The sequence below is a fragment of the Scophthalmus maximus genome, chromosome 13 (assembly GCF_022379125.1).
Source record: "Scophthalmus maximus strain ysfricsl-2021 chromosome 13, ASM2237912v1, whole genome shotgun sequence".
NCBI classification, from domain to species: domain Eukaryota; kingdom Metazoa; phylum Chordata; class Actinopteri; order Pleuronectiformes; family Scophthalmidae; genus Scophthalmus; species Scophthalmus maximus.
This window is the reverse complement of record NC_061527.1, coordinates 21,556,290-21,565,519: the sequence shown is the minus strand read 5'-3', so window position 1 is coordinate 21,565,519 and position 9,230 is coordinate 21,556,290. Positions and strand designations below refer to the sequence as shown.

At 44.4% G+C, this 9,230-nt stretch overlaps 1 non-coding gene across 1 annotated transcript; it reads right to left on the bottom strand.

Annotated features, from left to right (window-relative positions):
- Positions 1-8,857: 8,857 nt before the first annotated feature.
- trnak-uuu lies at positions 8,858-8,930 on the bottom strand. The gene has a single exon. It is a non-coding gene; the product is annotated as a tRNA-Lys (tRNA).
- Positions 8,931-9,230: the final 300 nt, after the last annotated feature.

The following is a 9,230-nucleotide window of genomic DNA, read 5'->3' as shown; positions in this document are numbered from 1 at the left end:
GTTTTTGCGTTGACTTTGTACGAATTAATTGCGTCGTGTCCGGTGTGAATGCACCATGAAAGCTCACTGATTAACGCATCTTACTTGTTTAACTGTTCAAGTACAAGTATACAAGTGGTTTGACAGGGAAGTAGGCTGGACTACATTTTTTTTTTAGCTGGGCACAGTAGCTTTCTGGATTCTTGTTGTCACTATTGAGATTGCTAGACAATCAGTGAGATCTCCATTAGCCAGGGGCCATATTTCAAAATCGTAATGAATCCTTACCACTGTAATTAGGCTTATAACCTGATTTAGGGGGGAAAAGATCACCTAGGGTAGCTGCCTGACTGCCCAACATTTCAAACAAACTCTCCGGACCTCGGGTTAACTGTTACGCTGTCCCAACTGTAACTTCCTACTTAAGTAATGTGTTCATATGATTGTTCCTTTATTTAGTTTAGGCAGAAGTTATGCTAGACCCTTATGAAGAAGACAAAATGTTCAATCGTAGATACAGGCCTGTCTGTTTTGTCTCCTCAGTAAGCATTGTTGAACAACCCAGAGAGAACAACATGGATTTTTCTACAGATATCACCAACACTTCTAACTAAAGTGCCCGTTGCTGTTATGTTCCATTTTTGGGGGGTTACAAACAAAAAAACCCACAAATAGCTGATAACCAATGTTGGATTGACTGTTGAAGAACCTGAGATAAGAAAGAATGAGGTGAGGTAAGATGGGATATAAATTAAATTGCAGGGGGGAACAAATCACATGATGTACTTCCTGCACTTCCTATCATAAATTTAGGGCTTAAGATAGGAAGTTTCTCTAATACGGCCCCGGGTTGGTTTAATTGGACTGGATTATGCTCGGAGGCAAAGTATTTTTTTAAGGATAAAGCCCTGCATTAACGAAAAGCAGCTGAGTCAGTAGGATGTGGTTCGGATGCATGTTGAGCATGTATAGAGCTCACAACTGTGGCACCACGGACCAGGGTTTGCGGCCGGAGTCCCGTTGGCTAAGGCAACAAAAGCACTTGTGTCCGAAGTCTCTGTGAACTTTTTTTTTTTCTATATTGAATAAGATCATGATCTAGTGCTTCGAGAGTCCAAAGCACGAGATTTTATTACCATAAAAATATTCAGTGATGCTGAATAGTAGTCACTACAAAGGCGTACTGAAATGCAAGACTTGATATTTTGGCAGACAAACAAACATGCCGCCTGTGAACATTGTCTTGATATGTACAGTATTACAATTTACAACATATCCTCATTACTTTCATTGAAAATATTATTTTTTTCCTACAAATTCTATTTGCATCCGCAGTGTAGTCAGGGTTGTCAGTGGTGATATTTCAATCGTCATGATTGAATGAAAAAATGGGAATAATGCATCATTCCCAGGTAACGAATTCAAAAACTAAACTATAGACTTTGGAAACCAAATGTAATTCCATGAAATTTCGCAAAACAACCTAAAGAAATATCTTAGATTTATTTCATCATCTCTATTTACATTGCTCACCTCATCATATCACTCACATCTGGCCCAAGAAAAACGCGTGATGCCTGATGTGAAAAGTACGTGTGATGTGCACACATTCTCTACAAACCACTGTTTTTATCAATAGCGATTTATGTGCGACACATGGCGTATACATGGTTTCTGTGCATGTGTTTCTGGCCCCAGGACGTCATCGCAGTTGGCTGAGAAATTGTCCGCAAACATGTACGGACGAAGCAGACACGACATGACATGTTAGTGGAGCTTTAGAGGTGCTTGCACACTGATGTTGTCTTCTTTGGGCGGACCCGCGCTAGTCGCCTGTCTTCACTCCTGCCTACTGTTCATCCTATTTGTCTCATCGAACTCTCGGCGCGGAAGTGAGTGAGTGAGTGCATTTCACAAATGTCTAATTGTTCCTTTCGAGAAATTAGCTCGAGAGGAATTTGTGGCACTAGGGTCTGAGATTAGCATTCACATTTCTGTTATGTCTCACCGGTTGCAGTTTTCTGCTGCCTATTTGTACAAAAAAATAAAAAAATAAATAAAGCCAACAGGAAGTAATGACGCCAATGTATCATACAGCTGTAGCTCTCACTGCAGACTGCAGCAGATCAGGGGGCTGCTGGGAAGACCTGCGGAGCAAGACCGCTTCATCAAACTGAGATGATGATGTTCATCGCTGTGTGAAGTTTCTTCAGGCAGTCAGAAGCAAAGTCGGGACTCGGGAATATTACCTTTTAATCTCAGGAAGTGCTTCTAAAGACAGATTATCATTTCATAGCCGCGTCTTTGCCGACCTAAAGTCTGACGGTGCCGTTATTAATTTTGTAAATACTATTGATGAAGTGCCACTGAAATTTGGTTTTAAAACACATCCATATCTGGGTCTGAAGTACTGAACATCCAAGGCTCTAAGTAGGAGTACTTAAAAAGCCTATGTGATGCCTCACAGGGGGAAAGACAGAGATCCACCGCGGACACGAAAAATCCTGAGGAAATTCTCAATGTGAACAATTCATGTAGAACATTAAAATACATTTTCCCTCCTGCAAAATTGAATAAAGGCAACTCAAAGTATAATGCACAGAGCGGGTGTGGAAATATTCAGACACAGTAAACACAACACTTAACACATAAATATGAAAATATGCACAGACAGCACACACACACAGACAGCACACACACACACACACACACACACACACACACACACACACACACACACACACACAGTGTCATAAACATACTGTGCCAATTATTCCAACCGAAAGTAGTGTTCCTACCGACTGCATTAATTCATCAGTTGTGGCGATGTGGAGCCCCAGTCACATCAAATTGTGCGTTACCGACTTTGCCTTTACAAATCCACCTCTACAGCCACGAGCGAGGCATTGCTCATGTCATCTGCGCATCACAAATCGTAGCTCCTGACGCGAACCGCTGCACAGAAGCCAAGTGCCAAGGGGCTCCGGCCGAAGCCAGCATCAGACTTTAAAGTGATTTGAAACAGCGAGCAAAAGAGGGCCAGAGATTGCCTCGGAGCTCAACACAGACAGAGCTTCAATCTTCAATGGAATGGAGAGCAAAAAAGAAAATAGGGAGGGAGAAGAAAAAAAAAAGATGAGAAAGGGGCAGAGACAGTAGCATGGCCAGCTCGTCCATCATTTCTCTTAAAAGGTCAGGATTTCGGAGGTGGAATTGGGAAGAGCAGCGAAAATTGCAGATGCACACCGAACAGCAGGGTATTTTCCGCTGCCATGACCAGCTAAGGAGAGCTCCTTTAAAGCACATCTGCCAGTAAACATTTTGGCCTGACTCTGGGTCATCTCTCCTGTCTGGGCCCGGACCCGGCGGAGCGTGGAGATGTACCTGCACAGACCCCGAGACCCACTAGGAGTCACTTCAGTCTTTCCTCTCAGCCCTCGCCGTTTAATTGTCATGATGATACATTCAATTCAATTCACCAACACCCGAGGGGCAGTTCGCATGGTCACGTACAGTAGTACATAACACAGAGAGTTTAAAATATACGTCATAACAAATAAGCTATGCACATTATAGAATAAAATACTAATAATGCAATGGTAATCACAGAGTACATAAATCTTCCATGGATTCCAAATTAATTTTTTTCACCTCCTACAATTCAAAATCAGTTTTCTTAATTTTTTTTCCTGACCTCGACAACCATCAAAACATTTTTTCGTGACCACATCTTCCGCAGCGGCACCAACGGCGACTCTGATCGACTCTCGGAGAAAATCCGCGCAGCGGCGCCAGAGTGTTCACTCACAGGTGTGTGAGTGAACACGCGGTGTGATCCGATACTCGGGCTCCCCGAGTGGCAAGAAGGGGCGGCACGGCGAAACGGGCAAAATGAAATGCCGCTCTAAATGCTGCGTAATTACCTAACTACGCGTCTCGGAGGCGCATTTTGGGGGAAGAAAAAAAAAAATCTGGAGGAAATGGGGCAAAGAAATCACCAGCGAGGCCCGCGTGAACCGAAGCCCATCAGCAGCTAAGTGCCTCTTTACCTCCTTCGTTCACAAGAGACCAAAGAGGAGGGGGGGGGGGGGGGGGGGGGGGTGACCTTCTGCCATTATGGACTGGCAGAAACAAACCAAGCACACGTCACTCTCCTCTTCAGAATGCACTGTACTTACGGAGGAATTCAGAAGAGTCAGAAAGCACTCTCTCCTCCACTGTCAGAGTGATGAAAAGGTTGCTCTCCCCCGAGGAGAGGGAGCGGCGAGGGGGACAGATGTGACGCCTGGTTATAAAGTCTCTCCATCAGCCCCGTGGATGCGGCGCAGACACCCCCGGGACACACAGAAACATCTGGAGAGAATTGTCAGCGGGATTTGATACGGTACCCAGGGTAATAAAAAATTGAATTTCTCCTCGCCGCGATATAAACACAAATGACCTGAGCCATGATGCATTTGCTCAGATCCGCCTTGATCCCACCGACCGCATCTGCGTCTCCCCTCGCGCGCTTCTCAGGCGGCGTGCGCACGCTCTGAACACAGTCCGCCATTGCAGAGGCGTCCCCCGCGGAGTGTATGGGTGCATTCCCCAGTGATGGGGAAAGCGTCACGCGCCCCAAATGACTCACCCAATTTTGAAGGCGTCTTAATATGAGATTATTTCAAAAGCGGATTTGTTACCTTCCGGTTGGCGATATAGACAAGCTGCACGAGCTTCGCGACGGCCTTTTTTTTTCGCACACGGGCCAGACGAGTGGAAGACGAGCGATGCATTAAACATGAATTGTTCGAAAGGACACAGGCGACGTAGAGGCATGCGACGACGGGGTCACCAGCGTCGTGCGCGACGCGAGTGGAGGGGGCAGATTTTGCGCTTATCATTGTTTAGAGCTCAGTGATTTGAGATTACTACCAGGGGGGGGGCGGCCCGAGGGCCTTTTTATGATGAGCTTTTTTGGGAAATGTAGCCAATAATACACATGGCTCTTTAAAGTTGGGGGAAAGATCTTTTTACAAGTACATCGAACTCGGACTTAAACTGAAAAAATAAAAAAATTAAAAATTAAACCAATCGCAGAGGTGCCGCTCATTCAGATGCCGATGTTTAAAAGCCGCGTAGCATTTCGGACAGATTCCGGTTCAATGCCCACACATCAGTGCTCTCCGCCGGTGTTGATGTGTTTTTTTTCCTTCCTTCTCTCCTCTCCTCCCACGGAGGAGGTGCTCTGCTGCTAAGCCGTCGGGCGAGGCGTCCACGTCGCGCGGCCTTGAAAGTTGTACCGCGGGCCGCCCCGGGTTCGGCTCTCCGCTGCCGCAAATTATTCCCGGGCAAACGAGCCGGGTCCCGCTCCCCCGCCAGCCCGCCTCCGGGGACCTCTTCATTATCTGTCATTAAATGTTTTTTAGTTTGCATAATTGATCCCCTCCAATAAGTCGTCATTGATTTATGGAGGTCTGGTCTGGGGCTGAAGGAGGAACTGGTTAAAAATTCATAAACCTGCTACGCCGCTTCACAATCCATTAGCTGCTCCCGGACCCAGAGTCCTTCCATTGATTGACCTTGTGCCGAGCATCTCATGGACTTTGCACCCCCCCACACCCCTTTTTCCTTTTTTATTTCACTGTGGGAAGAGTTATGTTTCAGCTTCCCCCCCCCCAGATTGGTCTTGCTTTGATTTTTCTGCCTCTCTCATTGCTGTGTATGCCGTTCTGTCCGTCTCACCCTCCCTCTGTCTCGCTGTTGCCGCCTCTCCATCCAAACTGAGGACGTTACTCTGAGACGATGAATAAATAAAGCATGTTCCATAAACAGCTTTCCACTATTATTTAAGCTTCCAAGGACCTCGCACTCTGACAGCCTCCTTTCCCCGCCATCAAATTCAAGTGTGTAAATTTTCTAAAAGGCTCTGAATGTTTTATGATGATTTCAGGGAATGATGGAGTAATAGCTGAATAGTGAAGCTATTACTTTTAATATTTATATTGAGTGCTTTGAATCATTAATGTGACAGGATGTAAAATCAGAGCTGCAGGACTTATGTACTTCACAACCGCAGCCGCTTGGCAAAAAAATATTTGTTTTCCTCGGCAGCCCCGTTCCGAACCGGCGACGGTGAGCTGCCCGTCAGGGGCGCGGGGGGACGCCGCCGCTCCTTTCATCAATTTTAATCTGAACTCCACAAAAGGCAATTCTTGGAAAGCATCCGTTCAAATCGGGAGAATGTCCGAGAAAGAGTTGCAACAAATCTTTGGGAGTATTGTGTTTATAACTCAGAGGTCAGGTCATCACACTGTTTGAGTCAGTACCACTATTATTCTCCTCACACACAGTACTTCTCGTGAGTGTTTGCAATATGAATCTCTACACTTTTGAAAGACTACTTCATGTAGCATTTTAGCATTTTATTGAAATGACAGTGGAGAAAAACTGAAACCATAATTTAGACTTTTTTCATGACAGACTTCTTGTCTGTTTTCTATTTGCTCCTGGTTGTTCTATTGTTTAGTTTTAAAATGAAATAACCTACAATTTGACTTACTGTACCTTCACCCATTGTCTTTATACCAAATGCTTATTAAGTAATATGTATCTTACACTAAGCAATTATAAGATAAGTTAACAGTTGTCCTTTTTTAAGTCAAAGATATAATATTAAGATGCTTTAAGTTACATCTGGAGATAAGTATAAATCTGAGAGGGAGTCAAATGTTTTACTTGACTTGAGTTACTTTGAGTATGTCATGATTGTATTTAATAAGTCAAAAATGATCTCATCACTGTATTGAATTGTTAATAATTCGATATAATTATAAAGTCCATGCATTTAGCAGCAGTATTTTCTTTTAGTTCGGTCATTCCTATTGGTTCAAGTCTTCTTCTTTTTTCCAATGCGACCGAGTGAAGTTGCTGATCACCTCGCATCATTGCTTAGAAAACGGGGCTTTCGTACCGTTTAGAGCTTTTTGCATCATTTTGTAGAAATAGGGGAGTAAAAAGGGAGAATGAAATAAGGAGATTACAAAACAGTCCTGTGTTTTGAAGGCCACCCTGTTTTTAATGGGACAAGAAGCTCGGTCAGTGAGCGACTAGTGATGCCTCGGTGCTAAACGACTCGGAAGGTCTTGTGTTCCAGCAGCGATCAGATATTTTTTAATGAACCTTTTTTCAGATGGGACCTGGATCCATAGCACCTTTCAGCTGCTATTCCTGCCTCCAATGGCTTTTTATTGTGTCATTTATTTGCATGTGGGGGAATGTGTTGTGTACTAGGAATGCAATGTCTGTGTTGTTTGTTGTCTTTGTGTGGCTTCGTTTGGTGGCAAATGCGTTTCCCCACGCGGGATTAATAAAGTGTTCCAATCTAATAATCCAATCTTCTAAGAGTTTATGATAATATAAACTTTAAATTTGTTATCAGGTGTTTGATAATCTGTAATTCATTGGATATTGGATTCACTGTATATGACAGTTGCGCTCCTGAAAGCGTTTACTCGACTTTACCACGCGCCCGCAGTCGCTAACCATCAGCTGTTCCGACTGTCCGTCCAAATGTTTCTATTTTCACTTGGCAAAGTTCATCTGAAGCGTATTATTGTTTTCACAAATGCAAAATCTCATGTCATCAGCTCGCGGGAGGTCTTATTCAGATGTTTTGGTGGATGTTATATGGGGGGGGGGGGGGGTTGGGGGTCTGCACAGATTTGTAGCCCTGGTCTGGTGTTGTTTTGTCCCTCTGGCACAGGGAGCTTTGGTCTGCGTATCGTGTGCCGCGTGGAGCTTGGCAGTTAAAGGCCAGTTGATTCTTGCGGGTATCAGGCAGCCGTGTCCTGGGGGAGCGAGCGCTTTCATGCACAGTTAGTGCACTTGACTCAGCGCGGAGACGCTCTCAGATGGAAAAGCCATGTTTAGAGCACGTCTTATGAGACATTAAAGCACTACTGTTCTGTTGTTTGGGCTCTTCCTAAATGTCACGTTCCCTCTCCTGAGCCTGTCCCTCACTGCGAACGTTGTGGGACACAGCGCTGGTCGGGGGGTGGGGGGGGGGGGGGGTCGGGGCGTTCTCCGCTCCCGCTGAGGGGTCCATTTGAAAAGAGGAGCAGGAATGTAAAGACACCACTCTGGCCATCACTGTCATCTTCGTCTGTTTACTGTCGATGCAATATTTATCGCAAAGTAAAACAGGACAAATTAGACAAAGTAAGGCCACTTAAGGTTACATCTGGGACCCTAATTCTTTCGTGGTCGGTTGTATTTCTGTTTGAACAGATCTAATAAATCATAACATCAGCAGTGGCACACTTGTTTGATACAGCACTATTATCATTATATCATCATTTGAAACCCAAAAGGGAAAATAAAACTGAAAAAAATATATTTTATTTATTCTATTTTTACTTTATTAAGAGAACGTCCTTCACTCTGATACATACGGGATGAGGGGATTTCTACAAATGTAGCAGCACTAAACAACCAATTGTCTTTTCCACCACATGCCTTTGTATATTGCTAATTTCTTTACTAGTTTGACCAGATGATACCTTTTTATATTTTTTCATAAACTTGAAATTCAATATCAATATTCAATATCGCCCCCCATCTCCTCCTACTGTTGTACCAAAGTATTGTTCAACCCATCCTGCTCTACTGTTCCACCTGTTTCTTCTACATGCTCTCCGTCACAAACCGGGTCAAACTCCCACGCATAACCGCCATGGCGACGTGTCTTGTCCGCTGTCACAGCGCGTCTCTGCGGTAGGCCGCTGTTTCACAACCGGCCGCCCACTGTACAGGCAGCCTCCAACTTTGGAATTCAGGTTCCATCTTGATATCTACTTACAATAAGCATCAATGTGAACTCCTCACGGGGTTACTCCACCACCTGGACAGGGACTTGAACCCTGGACCCTCAGATTAAAAGTCTGATGCTCTACCGACTGAGCTACCCAGGCTTCGGAAAAGGCGTTCCATGTGGACAAAATAATTGACTATACTAATTTGACATTAGATACACATACTTAAGTACACTGACACTGTCTGTGAACCAAGGAATATAATGTCGGCTTGGGTAGAAACTTAAAAAAAAAAGAAGGAATAAGTTGTATCATCACATCAAGCAGAGCATTATCTCACAAACTGAGCGGAAGTGTCTCATGTACGTGTGCGGTGGCGCAAAACGTGGACATGACAGTGCTTGTAGTCCGAGAAGCACGTGAAAATATTATAGCCTGCATGAAGTCTTTAAATTAAAT